This window comes from Thamnophis elegans, chromosome 8, assembly GCF_009769535.1.
Source record: "Thamnophis elegans isolate rThaEle1 chromosome 8, rThaEle1.pri, whole genome shotgun sequence".
Classification (NCBI taxonomy): domain Eukaryota; kingdom Metazoa; phylum Chordata; class Lepidosauria; order Squamata; family Colubridae; genus Thamnophis; species Thamnophis elegans.
This window is the reverse complement of record NC_045548.1, coordinates 64,069,729-64,089,164: the sequence shown is the minus strand read 5'-3', so window position 1 is coordinate 64,089,164 and position 19,436 is coordinate 64,069,729. Positions and strand designations below refer to the sequence as shown.

The 19,436-nt window shown below is 41.0% G+C and overlaps 1 protein-coding gene across 2 annotated transcripts in view; it reads left to right on the top strand.

Moving 5' to 3' along the window:
• SAMD12 (sterile alpha motif domain containing 12) overlaps window positions 1-19,436 on the top strand; it is a 320,783-nt gene that overhangs the window by 274,825 nt on the left and 26,522 nt on the right. The window lies entirely within an intron of this gene.

The window sequence follows — 19,436 nt, the reverse complement described above, 5'->3', positions numbered from 1 at the left end:
ATTAAGAGAAGCTGCTGATTGGGATCAAATGCCCTGAGTCTTGGTACGAGTGAAGCTTGAAATGACTCAGAGTTCCGCATATGCATGGATATTGCTACAGTAGCTGAACTCTGTTTAAGAACAAGATTAAATAACATTCTGGTTCAAATTGGATGCTAAATGGCCTGGCCCAGCATGGCAGGCCAGTTATACCGTAAGAAAAAGTGCATGAAACTAAGAGGAAATCTCTCACCTAGGGACGGGCAGTGTGCCACTTGAAAGGGTTGAATTAGAGATTGTGAAGTTTGCTTCTAGTTAGCGATAAAGGATTGTCCCAGAAAATATAAAAGCCATGGAGGATGAGTGCAAAAGAAGGGACCTTAAATCACCAGGGGTTATGGAAAAGAACAGTTGACACTGAAACAGCTAATAACTTATTGTGCAAAGACTGACTGGAATCTCTTCTTTTTTTTTAATCTCCCATGAAAGAGCTGAACAGAATGCAAAGATTTTTCGCCCCAGCGACTGGCTTTAATTCTGCTGTAAGGGAAGACATTTGAAACTTCACATAAAAACCTAACCCTCATGAAGGGAAAAGATTGAAGTGCCTTATGAAAGCATAATGGACACTGTACCTTTAGTACCGTATTGGACATGCTGGCATATGGTGGCAAGTGAGTTGTCAGAGAACAAAAGCTGACTTTGTCTCTTTGCTGCAAACGATGAGATCTCTGATATGAAGCCTTCCCACACTCCTGAGCAGGATGTTTTATTAGAGCGAACCGGTTCAATTACAATAATACAAATAAAGACTGGGTGGCAGCAACGAGATACAGAAGATTCAAACTCTTTGCCGACACACAGTGGTCACTTGGGTTTTTACAACCCAGTTCTGATAGCGCTAGTAAAGCTTTGCTTGAAAGCAGGGGTGAAATGCTACCAGTTCAGACCAGTTCGCCAGAATCGGTAGTAAAAAAATGCTACCAGTTCAGGCGAATTGGTATTTCCAACGATCAGCTGGGCGATGATCAGCTGTGATGCACAATTTATATATGCGCTATAATTGTTGGATTTACTGCTTTCTTGCTAATCTAAATTGCCTGGCACAGCAGATTCCCACCACCACCACCACCACCACTCACTGTTCTACTTATCTTTGCAGACCCAGAAGTCTTCAAAATGTTCCTTTTTTAGCACTGCGTGGGTGCATCTCAGGTGCACATGCACGCAAAGCACGCACTTGGTAGCAGACTCACCGAACCGGTAGCAGACTTCAGAGGATTTGACCGCTGCTTGAAAGGACTAAGATCATGTTTCCCTGAAGAAAACATGTCTTAACTTAGAGGTGCCTGGAGGCTGTGTGCGTCTGGATAGGAAATCACAGATTTCACCTGAACTCTGGCAAGCCTGAGTGGGTTTTGGTTTGGGGCACTGCCAATTTTAGGCTGTGCCATCTTTGGCGTTTTGATGGGATGCCATTGCCCCTGATTCTTCAGAATTCGGAGATCCTCCTGGACTCAGCTTTGGCTCAAAGAGCAATGGCAGTCATGGCTTGGAAGGCCTTTGCACAGTTTCACATTATGCACCAGTTGTGCCCGTTCCTAGATCAGAATCTAATAATGACTGCTCACAGTCAGTCACATCAAAGTCACCTCCAGGTTGGATTACTGTAATGAGCCCTACATGGGGCTGTCATTAAAGAAGCTTCAGTTGGTACAGAATACAGTGGCATAGACAGTTCTATGTACTTCCAGAACAGCACGTACCATACCTCAGCTCTGTGACCTGTATTGGTTGCCAGTTTGTGCCCGGACCCCATTCAAGGTGCTGGTTTTATAACCTTTTATGCCCATTGCATGGAATTGTGCTATCTGGGGGGGGGGCTCATCTCCCCAATTACATCTTTCATCCCATTGGAACTAGCATGTCCTATCTGCTAGTGGCTTAGATCTGACAGGCCACAAGAGATGAGTCTTTTATTATTATTATTGAAAAGACAGTGCCATGTCAGGATAACAATTACAAATAAAGCAAAGCCAAAGAGAAATCAATAATAAATCTTAACATACAAGCTAAAACAGTACTATATAAACATTAATTACAGTAATACGACCAAAAAAAAGAAAAGAAAAAGAGCTTTAACTAAATTTCTACTTACATTAGCTTATTTACAATTTTTCCATATTATATCCATAATTTTTTACGTCTTTGTTTCCAAACTAACAATTATTGACATTCGTAAATTTCCCTCTCCTTTCTACCTCTTTTCTCTATCCATTCATAAAATTAGTTCCCTGTCCTATAATATTTCGAGTCTTCTTTATCTTTAATTTTTAAGGTTAATCTATCCATTTCAGCACAATCCCAAATTTTCCTAATTATATCGTCATCTGATAGAGATGAGTCTTCTCAGCAGTGGCACCTGCTTTATGGAACCTTCTCTCACCTGAAATGAGGTTAGCTCCGTCCACATTAATGTTCCATAAATCCATACAACCTGACCTGGTTTTAAGACCTGGAGGTTCCAGGCAGTGGTGGGTTTCAATTTTTTTTAAAACCTTTTCTGTAGGTGTGGCCTGCTTTGTGGGAGTGGCTTGCCAGCCATGTGACCGGGTGGGAGTGGCTTGTCAGCCATGTGACTGGGTGGGTGTGGTCAACTTGTAAAATATGTTTAGAAGTTTTGGTTGCTTAGCAACCAAAATGTTGGCTCAGAAACTCTGGCATTTGAAGCACGCAAGTCTTAAAGCTGTCAAGTTACAAGACCCTTGCACCCCTAACGCCTTTAGAAAAAAAACCAGGGCTGTTCAAATTTGACAGCTTTAAGACTTGTAGACTTCAACTCCCAGAATTCCTCCTCTCGCTCTTCATCTTGACGATGTGTGGACGGGAGGGGGGAAGGAGCTGCAACCAGTTCTAAACGTCACTGTAGATTTGTGGAACCTCTTCTATAGAAGAGGTTAGAACTGGCAGGAACCCACCCCTGGTTCCAGGGAATCAGGGGTATTCTAAGATGTCTCCATCATTGTGTTTAATATATTTTCTTCTGTAACTGATGGTTGTTGTATTCTGTATTTCTGAAGTCCACTATGAACCAGTTACTATTCCTCGGCCTATCTACACAGCCTTATTTTCTCAGCCATAAAATGAAGAGAGAGATGCCTATGCAAGCTGACTTGAGCTTCCCTGGGAAAAGATTGTATTCATCTAATAAATGAAGCAAAACAGCATATATTTGCTATTTGTTCTCCTCTTCTCCTATGCCTAAGAATTCTCCCAAATTCTACATACCAGGTTAAATGGTTGAGGAAGACTCTCTCCAATTATAAAATTTGTTGTGTAGCAGAGACCCCATCTGCATTCTCAGATGCTCACGTATGAGACACAAAGAGGGAAGTTTCTCTTGAGTTACTCCTCAGATGTAAAATGCAGTCCTTCAAGTGTTAAGTTTGACTGCCCCCTCCTTTAAGCATTGGGATATTTCAATGATGCCAATTAACTTTAACCTTGGAGGGTTTTTCCCATTTTTAAATGTGTTTTTTTTTGTGGTGGGAGAAGCCTAAATGTGTTTTGAATAGAAAATTTGTGTTTTCCTCAACCATATTGGGAAAATATGATTCATCACACAGTCAACCAGATGTTTAGACTTGATTTGGCTTTTATATTCATCTACTGAGTCTTTGTCAAGGACCTGGGATACACAAGTGTTGTTTGATAGTTATTAAAAATATTGTTGCAAGATATAAGCTGTTGCAAGTAAAGCTGCCTCTAGCTATTTTCTGATGGTGATTTTTGTCAATGTCAGTGGTGTTTGAGTGATAATCTGGATGTTTTGGGATTGCACCCCAGGCTCCTATTCCTATTGATGCTATCTTTGCTTCCTTTTCCCACACTCCTTCTATATCTATTTCCAAATCTTTGTATTTTGCCATTTTTCTCCAGTTGTTTCTATTCGGCAGTGAAGAAGAAATTCTGGATGTGACAATACCAGTGGGATCCCAAAAGTTCTTTTTCAAGAAGCAACAGGACTTTCTGTTTTTTTTTTCCTGAAGAAATTTCGCTTCAAAGCGAACCGTCTTCAAAGAAAAACCACAAAAGTCCAGTTGCCTCTTGAAAAGTTGCACTTTGAGGACAACCATGACCTGCACGACTGAAAATCTCCAGACAATATTGGGAAATAATAGAAGACAAAGAATTGGAGATGATAGCAAAATATCAAGTTCTGAAATTTGAAGGTGAAAGATTATGATATAAAGTGATAATGGTAACCCTAACGGTTATTAGGACATTAGACGCCATATCAAAAAAACCTTGGTTGATATTTAGATAATCCGCACATTGACAAAATGCCCATCTGTCAGTTGCAAAAGGCTGCGTTGTTGGGTCTGCATACTTACTACGTCGATGCAAGTACAGTCAGGCAGAGCAAAAGAGCAAGCAACATTTGCATCTCTTCATCCACACTCAGGATTCCTTCCTGTTCTAGCAATCTATAGGTAGAATTATTTGCAACAGATTACAGGTAGTCCTCGATTTACAACAGTTCATTTAGTGACCATTCAAAGTTACAATGGCAGTGAAAAAAGTGACGTGCAATGACCATTTTTCCCCACACTTAGGACCTTTTAGCAGCCCCATGAACAAAATTCAAATGATGGGCAATTGGTTCATACTTGCTGTGTCCCAAGGTCATGCAATCACCTTTTGCAATCTTCTGAGAAGCAAAGTCGATCGGGAAGCCAGATTCACTTAACAACCGTGTAACCAAGTTAGCAACTGCAGTGATTCACTTAACGACTGTGGCAAGAAAGCTGCTGAAATGGGGCAAAACTCACTTAATAAATGTCTCACTTAATCACAGAAATTTGGGGCTCAGTTGTGGTTGTAAGTCAAGGATTACCTGTATTACCCCTTTTATTTTTTCCTGATCTCAAGGACATGGAACAGTGCACTGAAAATGCTTTATTCCATAGGTATAAACTTTCCATTCTTTTAACTTTTGCCCTTTAATTTTGAATAAAATAACAGAGTTAGAAGGGACCTTGGAGGTCTTCTAGTCCAACCCCCTGCTCAAACAGGAAACCCTATACCATTTCAGACAGATGGTTGTCCAATTCTTCTTAAAAACCTCCAGTGTTGGAGCATTCACAACTTCTGGAGGCAAGTCATTCCACCGATTAATTGTTCTAACTGTCAGGAAATTTCTCCTTAGTTCTAGTTGCTTCTCTCTTTGATTAGTTTTCCCCCATTCGTTCTTGTCCTACCCTCAGGTGGTTTGGAGAATAGTTTGACTCCCTCTTCTTTGTGGCAACCCCTGAGATATTGGAACACTGCTGTCATGTCTCCCCTGGTCCTTCTTTTCATTAAACTAGACATACCCAATTCCTGCAACCACAGTTCATATATTTTAGCCTCCGGTCCCCTAATCATCTTTGTTGCTCTTCTCTGCACTCTTTCTAAACTCTCAACATCTTTTCTACATCGTGGTGACCAAAGCTGAATGCAGTATTCCAAGTGTGGCCTTACCAAGGCATTATAAAGTGGTATTAACACTTCATGTGATCTTGATTCTATCCCTCTGTTTATGCAGCCTAGAACTGTGTTGGCTTTTTTGGCAGCTGATGCACACTGCTGGCTCCTATTTAAATGGTTGTCCACTAGGACTCCAAGATCCCCCTCACAGTTACTACTATTGAGCAAGGTACCACTATATTGTACCTGTGCAATTTGAGAAAGATTGGTGGGTTGTGTTTTTTTGGGAAAGGGCAGCATTGTCCAAAGGAACAGATAAAAGTTGACAGCTACAACTGTGAGATCAAAACCGTCCCATTTTTTACATGAATCAAAAAAGTGAAGACAGTGGTCACAATACAAATCCCCACCATTGTCACCTTTTTTAAATGTCCACAACCACCTCTTTTGATCCCTAAGAATACCAACATTGAGACAAAATTATACTCTGTTAAATCTACCTAAATATGGACATTTGGTTAAATAGGAAATCAGGGAAATTAAATATTTTCAACTGATTAATCAAGTTAGCAGGGCACTTTTAAGAAAGGTTAAAAAAACACAAGGTGGGACCTATGATTGAAGGCCTATGACTTAAAAGAGATTGTTTGTTAATGCCTCAAATAATAGGCTCATGATAAGCCACAAAGTAAACATTTTCATTCTAACCTATGCTAGACTGTGGTGTGAATCTGCTCAGTGAATGGTGCTTGTTTGGACCCTGCTGGTCCTGGGAACGAATTAATTGCAGGACCAAATCCATGGCATATTTAATGTGCTGTGCGAACTCAGTCACCAAGTTGCGTCTCTATTTGAAGGCCATTTTAGATGAAGTGCAAGGAAGCAGAACTGCCTTAGAAGACCAGAGTAAATTCAGATCTGGGAAGAAAGGGGAAACAAGGGTGTGTTTAGCCTTTCTAATCCGTTGTTTCCTACAGGTTTTTATGGTGCAACACCCTTTTGATACTACAGACCGTCTGGTTGCATTTAGTCTATTATTCTACAACTAGGAAATCACCGTACTGGGCAAGGATATGTAATTATACATGTAATAAACCACTTCTATATTTCATCAAGAGTAGGAGAACACCCATCAGCTCAGAACTAGCAATCTACCGTTTTAAAATATCCCAGAGCAAGTTAATTTTAGAATTAGTACTTTGTAATTTTGACTGGGCTGCTGCATCTTTGGAGGATTTCTTTGTCCCCAAATTTGAGGAGACACTGTCTAAACTTTGCAGTGGTGTTTTTTTTATATAAGCTTATATCTCTCCCCTCCCCAATTCTGGCGAAAGGGATGAAAAGGAGCCTTAGATCAAAGTGGCGAGGAACAAATATGTACAAATCCCCAAATATGCAAAACAAAGTTACTCTTTATGCTGTGTAGGGTGATTAACTATGTTTTCAAATCCTGCTCTGGCAGACAGTACTAATAGCTATTGTTTTGTCTAGAGGCATCAAGAATTTGAATTCTTTTCCCTGTTTTGGTGAACTGATCCAACAGCCTTGGAGATAATGGCTGCATCTACCTTTGAGTATCTGAAAATGACCACAGAATTAAATGTTGAACCACCACAATGTACTTCAAAGCAATCCAGCATGTTTTTACTAGGAGTATTAAACTGCATTACAGATGGCAACCTCTGGCCAGGATGGATGAATCTTGAAAATACTAAGCAAGGTTGGATCTGGTTAGCATTTGGATGGGAAGCTAGCAAAAACAACAACAGCAGCAGAAGCAAGGCTGCAAACTTTGAAGCTAAACAACAAATACAAATCAGGAGGAAAGATATCAAATGAAAAGAAAAGATACCAAATGATATCAGTATTCCTACTAGGTAAAATGTAAGCCGGTTTAGTGTTGTGGCTAAGACATTAGGCTAGAAACCAGGTGACTGTGAGTTCTAGTTCTGCCTTAGGCACAAAGCCTTTTGGATGACCTTAGGCCAGTCGCTCTCTTCCAGCCCTAGGAAGGAGACAATGGCAAACCATTTCTGAAAACTCTAGCCAAGGAAACTGCAGGAACTTGTCCAGGCAGGCTCTGAGAATCGAACATGAATAAAAAGAAGGAAAAAACCCACATGTTAGCTATATATTGCCACCATGTCTTCAACTGCCCAGACCTGGGATTTCCTGAGGATCATATACTAACATAAAGAGGTTGTAAAAATAGATTCCCATCCTACTTCACTCAAGGTCTTACTTCAAGTATTGGGTTCTGTTAGGAATATAATCTAGCGGTTGGGTTGGCAATATATAAATCATATAGCAATGCAATACCTGTTTCTTTAAATCATACTGTAAAATGTGATTGGTTGCTGTTTCCTCAATCGGCCATAAGAGGGAGCCAGAATGACTGTTAGCTCTCTGTTAGATGATGGGGTGATCTGATCTGAGTGTTTGGGAAGCTGGCTGTTAGAAAGTGCCGTGAGCTATTGTAAGTTTTGCAACTGCTAGCAAACTTTGAGTACTGGACTGTTTGTATGATTATGGACTACGTTATTTGGATTATCCCTTAACTGAAAGACATTGATGACTGACTGTCTCATCTGTGTATGACTTGGACTGTTTGATGGACTCTGATACCTCTATTTCCACGAAAGTAAAAGCCTATTTAAACTGCAGTGTCTCTGTATGCTGGTTTGTGTGTTCTCCAACACAACTCTCACAACGCTTCTCTGAATGCACTCACTCTCCCAACGGGAAGCTTACCTAACAGGTTCCTTATCTCCTGGGTTCCTAGTCTTGGGATTTAGCCAGTTCGGACCAGTTTGGGTGAACTGGATGCTAATTTTACATCTGGTTCGCCAAACCGGTAGTTGCAAGGACTGTCTGGCCCCGCCCACCCAGCCCCACCCTGCCCTCCCAGGAGTCTCCATGTGGCACATTTTGGATGCCAGGTAAGTGCAAGGTCTGCATGGAGGCTCTGGGGGGGATGAAAAATGGGTCTCCCAGAAGTTCCAGAAGTCCGGAAATGGGCCTGTTTCCAGCCTCCGGAATGCTTCCAGAGCCCAGGAGAGGCTGTTTTTGCTCTCCCAGAGACTCGAGGAAAGCCTCTGGAGCCTGAGGAGGGTGAAAAATGGGCCTCCATTTTATCAGATATTGATAAAATCCCATTCCACGCATACCACTCACACAAAGACATGTTATTACTAACCATAATAATCACCATACTATTTATCATCCTATCATTCACCCCTGACATATTCAATGACTCCCCCCAAAAAATTCAAAAGCAAATCCCTTAGTAACACCACAACACATTAAACCAGAATGATATTTTCTATTCGCCTACGGCATCCTCCGATCCATCCACTTGGGGGAACAATTGCCCTAATCCTAATCAATCACTATCTTATTCATAATACCATTTACTCACACCTCCCATGTACGATCAATGACCTTCCGCCCAATAGCACAACTCACATTCTGAGTACTGATTGTCACCTTCATCACAATCACATGGGCAGCCACCAAACCAGTAGAAACACCATTCACCGTAATTGGCCAAATCACTTCCACTCTATACTTCACATTCTTTATAATCACCCCAGTACAAGGATGATCAGAAAACAAAATCTCAACTACCAACACCTGCTCAAGTAGCTTACCCTACAAAGCATTGTTTTTGTAAACCAAAGCCGGACTCTTGTCTCTAGAGCATTCAAAGAGAGAACTCCATCTCTAGCCCCCAAAGCCAGTATTTTAACTTAAACTACTCTTTGAAATAAATAGGCAGCACGAAGATAGGCCAAGTATATTGACATGTAGCGGAAATACACCAAGGAGAGGAGGAGTGGGAAAGAAGAAAGATGGGCAGAGAGGGATGGGAGAGAGGGTGGGAGGGAAAGGTGAGAAGGAAGGGGGGGAGTGGATGTGGAGAGAGGAGTGGTAGAGGGGGAGGGGAAGTAGGGTAGAGGGGGATGATGGAGGGAAGATAGAAAGTTGGAGGGTGGTGGAAGAAAGAGGTGTATGGAGAGCGGAAGAGCTGTATTGGGTTTCTATTTTCTGGGGCATTGTTGACAAGAGGAACTGATGTAATTATTGCTTAATGCTGTATGGTGTTGGCTATGTATAGTATACATGTGAGTGTATGGAAATGGAAATGGAAATAAAATATTCTCAAAAAAAAAAAAAATAGGCCATAGGACACCCCACCCACCCCCTAAATGGGCCTGTTTCTGGCCTCCAGAGAGCCTCTAGAGCCCGGGGGAGGCTGTTTTTGCCCTCCCAGAGGCTCGAGAAAAGCCTCCAGAGCCTGGGAACGGTGAAAATACACTCCCCCGCACCATGGTGCAGGAGGCAGAGTAGGCCACACCCACCATGACCACGCCCACCCAGCAACAGGGCAGAGCACCAGTTGCTAAAATGTTTGAATCCCACCCCTGCCTTCAAGCAACAGTAGGGTATCTGTGGTCTTCCCACAGTGGTGATCGTTAGCTTCCATTGTATGCAGCCAGTTGTACTAAGTATGCTGGGAGTCATAGTTTAACATTTCCACAGAGATCCACATTGCCCTCACTTGTATTAAGCTGCTTCGTGTTTTCAACTTCTTATTCTTCGCCATCTCCTCCTTGTGGTTACATAAGAATTCTAGGCTGATTCCTCTTTTAACTCTGCACCCAGATTCTGCCGCTTCTCCTCCTAAAAATATTTTCTTTTCATTTTACCTTTCATATCAGAAACAAATGGCTTCAAGAAAGTGTTAAGTTTAAGTTTAAGTTTATTTATTTATTTTAATTAACTTAAACTTAAACTTCAAGAAAGTGCAACATTATTTGTTAATATTGTGGATTTAGAAGTAGCTCTCACTGATTAATTAACAGAAGCATTTCTTTGTTAGGCTTTAACCCCCCTTTTCATAAAAGACACAGTGGTTCCTGGTCTTAATTTTCTTCATGCAAGGACTTGTAATGTTAATTAATATTGATTGTAATATTAATTAATATTGACTTACTCAAAGTCACCCAATAAGCCAGGGTGGATTTTAACCTGCATCACCCTGGCACAGCTTAACCACACTACATTGATTCTCACAATAGATTAACATACAGTGGTGGGGATTCAGCCAGTTCGCACCTATCCGGGAGAACCGGTTGTTAACTTTCTAAGCAGTTCGGAGAACCGGTTGTTGAAAGAAATCTCCTTTTGTTTTTTTCCCCACTTTACAGGGCTAATCCTGTAAGGAAGGCAGGAAGGAAACATTCTGGTGTTGTTTCTAGCCTAATCTTTATTGCCCTGCTTACAGAAACTGCCTTTCCGCTTAACCCTTATTACATTGTAACAGCTAAGGCGAAGCACCCTTTGACCTGAGTGACGCTGAGTTGGCCACGCCCACATGGTCACATGATCACCGAGCCATACCTACCCAGCTGGACATTAGGGTAGAGAACCGGTTGTTAAATTATTTGAATCCCACCACTGATTAATGTGTATTAATATACTTACTAGTTTGATTAACAATTTGGGGTCCTTTATCTACAAATTAAACTGTTTGTTACAGATATAATAGTAGTTTTCTGTCAGATTCTAGATTGTAGCAAATCAGTTGTGCTTAGCTATGCATCACAACAAAAGTGATGGTTAGTTCAAAAGATAACTTCATTTCATTTTTTTTTACAATGCAACCAAGATACAGTTATTATATCAAATCCTTTCATTCTCTTAAAACTCTTGTCATAACCGTAAGTTCTAAGAAACTTCAATTCCACAGAGAGCGAGGCAGTGAAAAAAAATCTATCTGTGATATAATCAAAACTCTGTACAACTCCATTGTTACAGCACATCTCTTTCAATAATCCCAGTATAAAACATGAAATTATTACCAACGTACATCTAACTACCCCCTCTCTGGACAAAAAGCTACAATGATGTTTTTTTAAATAAAAAAAATAAGATAAATACTAGAAGTGAAAGAAAAGAATCCTATTCTCTGTGCAAGAAACCACGGGCAGGTTAATTGTCATTTCTAAATATCTTTTTTTTTGTTTAGAGAAATGTGCCCAATATTGGTAAATGAGATCAAAGGCATCTTGATGCTGCTCCATAAAATGTATTTGTTCATTGGGCCAGTTGTTGTATTTGGACCTACATATCCATTTTCTTGGCATATAGTAGTTCTTGATTTATGACCACAATAAAACCAAGAATTTGTGACATAAGTCATGACCATTGTAAGTAGGGGCACCCAAGTGACTGAATCTAATTTTATATTTAAAAAAAAATGTAGTGGTTGTTAAGTGAGTACCATAGTCACTAGAGAATATGGTAGTTGCTAAGTAAATCCATGAATTCCCATGGGGTTTGTGCCCAAAACAAAAAGGCTGGAAACATGCAAAAAAAAACCTTCCATAAATTACTGTCATATGACCATGGGATGCTGCAACTAGCTGTAAAGGTGAGCCAGTTGCCAAACATCTGAAATGTGCTCATGTAAACATGAGGCTGTGTATAGCCCTGGCCAACTCCAGAACTGTTATAATTAGCTTTCAGGGGATCGGATGTAATTTTGAAGAATCGCTAAGTATTCCGTTCTTAAGCAAAGAGTAATTTTACTGTAGTGCAGTGAAAAAGCTTGAAGTGTTGTTGGTTTGAGCTCCAAGCTTGGCGAGTTGGTTGCAAACATTTCATCCCCATTCGAGGAGATGTCTCCAACATAACTACCAACTTGAGTTACTAATATTCAAAGACATTTCAACCACAGCTTGAAACCCTGTTGCCAGTTTTCAACACATATCCTTTACTTGTTTAGGGAAGATCTTGGTCACCTGGTCAAATATTACTCTTAACTACCAAATTTACTTCTTTCTCCACTGCTTGACTGCATGTGCACCTCCAAAGAGAACCACACAGCATGCAAAATGCACACTCTCCATTTTCTTCGTACTAGCATACTATATTAGATTTATTCAACCTAGTCACTTCCGGTATCAAGATCCATGGGCTTCAATTCCCAGAATCCTCACCTATAGCCATGTAGATTGAGGAATTGTGGCAGGTAAAGTCTACAGGTGTAGAAGGTGGCCATGTTGGTGAAGATTAGCCTAATGTCATATGGTGGCCTTTGTGCTTGTCAATTATTTGAGCCTGATTTCAAATCTGATCGCAACAACAGCTTTTTTTATGTGTTGTATAACAAGCAGATATAGTTTAGTCTATATCTAAACAAAAAATATTTGGTATTCTGAAATGTTAAGTCTCTTACTGAATTGCATCATGAGTGAACCTCCGCTTTTTCATTCTAAAATCTCTCTCCACCTGTTAATCAATCAATCAATCACGTTGGAATAAACTTGTATGAGGATAAGTTGTCAATTCTGGAATACTGCTTGAATAAGTAATAGATTTGTCCCAACATGAATCTCAGCTATAATTTTGACATAAATCATTATACCGCAGAGAAGAGACAGTAGAATTTAATTCCTGTATACCTGTGATGGTGAACCTATGCCACATGTGCTGGAAGTGGCATGCAGAGCCATCTCTCCGAGCACGCCAGCTGTCGCCCATTGCTTTTTCTTGTTCTGGCGCACACATGCTTTAAGCTAGGGATGTCCAATCTTGGCAACTTTAACCCTGTGGACTTCAACTCCCAGAATTCCTGCTTTAAATCCTCACTCTCTTTTGTGAAAAGACTGGTTATAGTCTGCCTGTAGAATTTTGAGAGTTAAAGTCCACAAGTCTTTAAGTTGCCAAGGTTGGACATCCCTAGTTTAAAGATTCAAATAGGTGTATTTGTACAGTAGAGAAGATTGCTGATCAGAATATCAAAACTGGTCTCTTGGCCAACAATGGGGATGATTCTCAGGTTTTATCAACACTTCCAACAAAGAATTAACATACAAGTTAAAAATGTAAGGGAGCCAAAACCTATCCTTGCTTCACTCTTAATGAGGAAAATGTCACAATAGATTTGCACAGTGTATTCTTTCCATGCAGTCTCATAATCAGTATCAAAAGTCATCACTGATAGAGGGAGCATCCAATTTCTCTCATAACCTATCTGTAGAAATCAAATCAAAAGTTGCCTTTAAGTCAATGAAGGCAAGAAAGATGATATCCTGAAGGGGATTAATGCATTTTTCTGTTACATCTTGAGGAATAAAACATTGAGCTAGTGTCAACTATTCCTCCTAAGGTAGTGCTCTCAGCTTGTTCTTCCACTGAGATATTGTCCTGCCTCATCCAATATCTACTACTTTTGCCTCCCATGCTCAGCCAGCTGATAGAGTGAATACTCATCAGATTCCTCCTATCTGGTTTTTATCTAGTACTAGCTGGATAATCTGGCGTTGTCCGGGTGTTTATTTATTTATCCCAATTCTGTATTAGACAGGAAAAGGAATGCATTATATGTATAGTGTTGGCAATACTTAAATTAGTTAAAAATGTTTTCCCTGTGCCCCCAGAAGAGTTAAGAAAAATGATACCACCTTATTGTTTTGCTAACTGATCCATGATCATTTAGTATGGGTTTTTTCTGACCTTGATTTAGAACTGGCTTCTTGTCCACGATATATGCACTAAGTTGTTGGGCATTGTAGTTCGTTTCTGGTATGTAATCTGCGTGAAGTACGTGGTGTCAGTCTCATAGTGGTGTACACAGGCCGAGTTGCACTCATGTTTTATTGATCATGGCCATACATTTGTCCTCAAGAATAATCAAAGCCTTGTTGAAAATGTCCCGACCAAATGTAATTTCTAATGTTGGATTTTCCCCCTTACCAGAGGGAGCCCCCTTGTGGAGTAATGTGAAGCCATCACCATGGCAGCTCCACTGTGCTGTACAGTAGAAGCCATTTTAAGGCAGTACAGTAGAAGTCATTTTAAGGCACAACAGGCTGTATCTTAACAGAACACACAGTCATAGGGGTGTTAGGGGTATCTTACCCCCCACAGTATTTGTTTCCAGAGAGTAAGTCATCTTGGTTGAAATTGCTCCAGGTGTTCCAGAGTTATGCTGGAACATACACACAGAGAGACAGACAGACAGACAGACAGACAGACAGACAGAGATATAGATGATGGCTCTGTCACGGCTCCTTCACTTAATAATCAAGAAAGAAACCACGCAACTCCATTTTGCAGAATTAAGTGTACTTTTACTGATTACAAGTAATAAGAAGCTAAGCGAAGGTGGATCTGAGCAAAAGAGCGCGAAAGCAAATAGATATCAATACATGATTCATTCCCCTCCCCTTGGTACCCCAGTCCATAGTCCAATCGTATATCTCCACAGCTGTCAGGTGGGAGACATCTTCAAAAAGCATCATCAGGTTGGTATGCTGGACAAGTTGGCCTTGGCGGGAAACTCCCCTCCTTCCACATGCGCAAACGAATGGTGAGAACAACTCCCAATTAACAGTCCTCCTGTACAGATTATTTCCCTCACCCAAATACCATGTCCCCCCCCTCCCCGTTTCAATGGCAGCGGAAAAGCAAGCAGCAAAACAGAGGCTGACAGGATCTCCATCAGCTCTCAAGGAAAGAGCAGTCACATTTACCTTGAACAGATCTGCTGAAGTCAGATCACCTTCAGTTGCTTTGCCTTGGGTTTTTCAACTGTAAAATAAGTTTAACCATCTCAGAAGAAGGAATAGAGAATCAGTCTTTTGACTTCAGAGTGACATTATGTGAAAACTGAGACATTTGGAGCATCGCTGAGCAAGATATGAAAATATTCAACCCAAGCCTGCACACTTTCGATGTCTTTTCCTTTCTCCGCCTTAAGACTACCAAGACCACCGTGTGGTGTGGAACAGCAAACTGCTTGAGAAAATTACAGGAGCCCGTGTTGCTTCATTTCTCCTCCCATCTCAGCCTTTTCTTCAGCGTCAGCACGGCCAGAGTTGCCAATAAAAGAACAACCTTAAACCAGTTGACTGCTCCTTCGCGAGCACAGCAAGCATAAAATTGCTGTCCAAGCATCCTGCAGGTATCTTAACCAAGGTCAAAATGAAGTGAAAAGGCATCACCATTATCACCCCACTTCCTTTTAACTGAGATAGGGCAAGATGATATGATGACTTCTCAAGCTTCACATTAATTGGATCAGGTCTCTCAACTATCATTAGGATACTTTGGGCAATCCTGAACTTGGATAAAGCTTCCCAGCATGGGTTGGTTAAAAGTGAATGTCATCATCACTATCCCAACAGGTTATAATCATGGACAGTTAAGATTGATGCCCTGCCTTATGGTCACTTCCCCCCAGATTTTTTGTGGTGGAATGGTAAATTTTGCTTTAAATGTCCCACAATCAATTCTAAGTGGCAACTGGGCATTTACATTCTTTATATACCAGTCCTGTCTAGTTCCTAATATAATTAACAGTAATATCAAAGGATTGCCTTTGGTAAAATGGAGGTTGAGGAAAGAATGAGCCTGTCTTTTTCCTAATATTCCACAATAGCAATAGCAGTTAGATTATATTTCATTTCATTTATTGAATTTCTAGGCCGCCCAATCCCGAAGGACTCCGGGCGGCTTACAGAAATGAAAATTATTAAAAAAGAATTAAAGCAATGAGACACAACAAAGTTAAGAAAAAGCACAGCATACACCCAATCAGAGAGGGGCCGGACCTCAATCAAGAGGTCAACGGCCCCAGGCCTGCCGGAAAAGCCAGGTTTTAATAGCTTTGCGGAAGGCCATGAGAGTAGGTAGGGCTTTCAGCCCTCTCTAAGCAGTTTACAGAGTCAGCATATTGCCCCCACACTCTGGGTCCTCATTTCACCCACCTCGGAAGGATGGAAGGCTGAGTCAACCTTGAGCCGGTGAGATTAGAACCGCTGAACTGCAGATAGCAGTCAGCTGAAGTGGCCTGCAGTACTGCACCCTAACCACTGCGCCACCTTGGCTCAATCAAAACACATTCTTGTAAACATAGAACAGAAAGGACATACCTTGCCTTCTCATCACATTTTATGAGTTATCTTGGTATACCTGTGGACTAGTTGCAGGGGGAGGGGATGGTTTTGTGATTGCTGCCACTAGTTGTGCAAATGGAGCTTTGCATATTCACCCACTGCGTATGCAAACTGGTTCCCAATAGTCCACGGAACGGAACCAGGCCATGAACCAGGAGTTGGGACCTGATATACAGTATGTGATAACCCGAGACAAGGTACAAAGATCAAACTCCCCTTTAATGCTCCATACATTCCCTCAAATGCTCCCACATTCTTGGCATGTCCCAGAGGAAAGTGCATGGGCACGTGCGCGCGCCCGCACGTGCACACACACACACACACACACACACACACACGACAGCCTCTGGCTGCACCCAGTCCAGTAAAACAAAGCAACAGGGAAACGAGTCCATGAAACAAGGAACAAACAATGAATCCACAAACCAAGGAACAAACAATGAGTTCAAAAAATCAGGAACAAGGAACTGGGTCCACAAAGTCAGGAAGAAGGCACTGAGTCCACAAGTAAGGGAGAAGCAAGCAGTCCTGCAAACGCCATTTGTCTGAACTGGTACACCAAACTACCAATTAAGCATTTGTTCCTGACAAATGCCCCTCCCACAGCATCTCCCTAAATCTCAGTCCCCAAGTGTGCCTTGTGAAGAGAGCAGGGTGCTCTCCTCCCGAGTCGTCGGGTCGGCCTGCGCTGTTCCCACCTCCTCTCCACTCTACATGCTTGGGGATCAGGAGGGGGCAGTCCTTGTTCATTGCCTGAGTTCTGTTGCTCCTCATGTCTACTGCTTGCCATCTCTCGGTCATCCTTCCCCCATTCCTTCCTACTAAGAAGCCATCCCAATCCTGAGAGGCCCTGGTTACATCAGTTTGCTCCTCCCCACATTCAATCCGAAGCCAACAAAGTTGCCCCCTCGATCTCTGTCAGCTCCAGCTCCGTCTCGTCCTCCACAGATTCAGGCCCCCATGGGGGGCATGACACAGTATTTCCATCCTCAGGAAAGTATTGTTTGTTCTGTTAGTATGTTAGGAATATAATCTAACGGTTGGGTTGGCAATATATAAATCATGTAACAATGTTGTACCTGTTTCTTTAAATCATACTGTAAAATGTGATTGGCTGATGTTTTCCTCAATCGGCCATAAGAGAGAGCCAGAACCTTCTGGGTCATGATTTTCTGTCGATTGTCCTAGTATTCCGGTGGACAGAAATATTATTCATTTCAGTCCATTCTTCTCCTATGCAAGAGAAGAAAAAAAAACATTTTTCTCATACCATGTTGGGCAAAGTTATCATAGTTTGCTCCATTTCTCCAGTCAGCTAAGGGTATTTTAAGTATTAATGTAAATTCCAACCCTTTTGTATTGCACTTAACACCAGTATGTAAGAGTGAACCTTCTATCATGATGTTACAATAAACTTTCAATCATTGTGATTAGGAGAATATATGCTTTGCTTAAAAACTACCAGGAGATTCCTAAGATTTGGGTCTCTAAAATGCCCCAGTAGTTGGAAAATTTGCAGCTTCTGGTTTTGATTGAGGGTCTGAAGAGGAATTACGGGAAAGCTACATGATTTGAGAGTTATATATTATGCACAGTTACTACTTTCTTCTACCAAAGGAAATCTAATTGTATGCTTTCTGCTTCATGTTATCATTTTCTTTAAAAAAAAAAAACACACATTAAAATTTAAAATCTTCCTTTACATGTTTACTTGTCAGTCATGTCAACATACTGATTTCTTATCAGAAACTAGCTTGGATTCATTTTATTTTTTTTCTTCTGCAGCCAATGGTTAAAAACTTTCTAAAAGCCATACTTAATTTGCATCTTCGAGTAACAAACCTGGTCTCTGATTGGATTTATCTTTGCCTTATTGATTTAATGAGTAAATAGTGTCATCTGTTGGCAACCTGTGTCATAGGTATATTATATTAGAAGTAAGTGCTTTGAATTGCTAAGGCTCATGGGAATAGTGAGTTATGTTCTTTAAGAATAGATATCCCATACATCAATGTTTTAGTACTTTTTAGTTATCTCACATTTTTTTTTTCTCTGTAATTTGTCTTTCACCCCCTTTCCCTTACTATTGTAAGCCGCCCTGAGTCCCCTCAGGGAAAAGGGCGGCCTATAAATGCTAAATAAATACGAAAAAAAAAAAAAAAGCCTCAAAAAAAGAGGATGAAAATCTGGGTGCATCTTATACACTGAATACAGCATTTTGTTGCCTCCCGAAACCCCCCCCCCTTCACCAAAAGGGCCCTGCATAGCTCCTGGGGGCTGGGGAGAGCAAAAATGAGTGGAAAACGGACCTTTTTTGCTCATTTTTGCCCCCCCCCCCAGGAGCACTCTACAAGCCTCCTAAAGGCTATGCATGCCCTTTTTTTCACAAAAAACAGACCCATTTTTGCAAAATTGTCATTTCTAAATATCTTTTTTTGTTTAGAGAAATGTGCCCAATATTGGTAAATGAGATCAAAGGCATCTTGATGCTGCTCCATAAAATGTATTTGTTCATTGGGCCAGTTGTTGTATTTGGACCTACATATCCATTTTCTTGGCATATAGTAGTTCTTGACTTATGACCACAATAAAACCAAGAATTTGTGACATAAGTCATGATCATTGTAAGGAGGGGCACCCAAGTGACTGAATCTAATTTTACAAAAAAAAAATGTAGTGGTTGTTAAGTGAGTACCATAGTCACTAGAGAATATGGTAGTTGCTAAGTAAATCCATGAATTCCCATGGGGTTTGTGTCCAAAACAAAAAGGCTGGAAACATGCAAAAAAAAATCTCGCATAAATTACTGTCATATGACCATGGGATGCTGCAACTAGCTGTAACGGGTCATTTTTTGCTCATTTTTGCCACGCCTCACCCACCCCTCCCAGGAGCACTCTACAAGCCTCCTAAAGGCTATTTATACTCTTTTTAAAAAAGGCCGCTTTAAAAAAAGGGGCTGTTTTTGGGAGGTCTGCAGAGTGCAAAAACTTCTTTTTTTTTAATTTGCCTCTTCAAAAT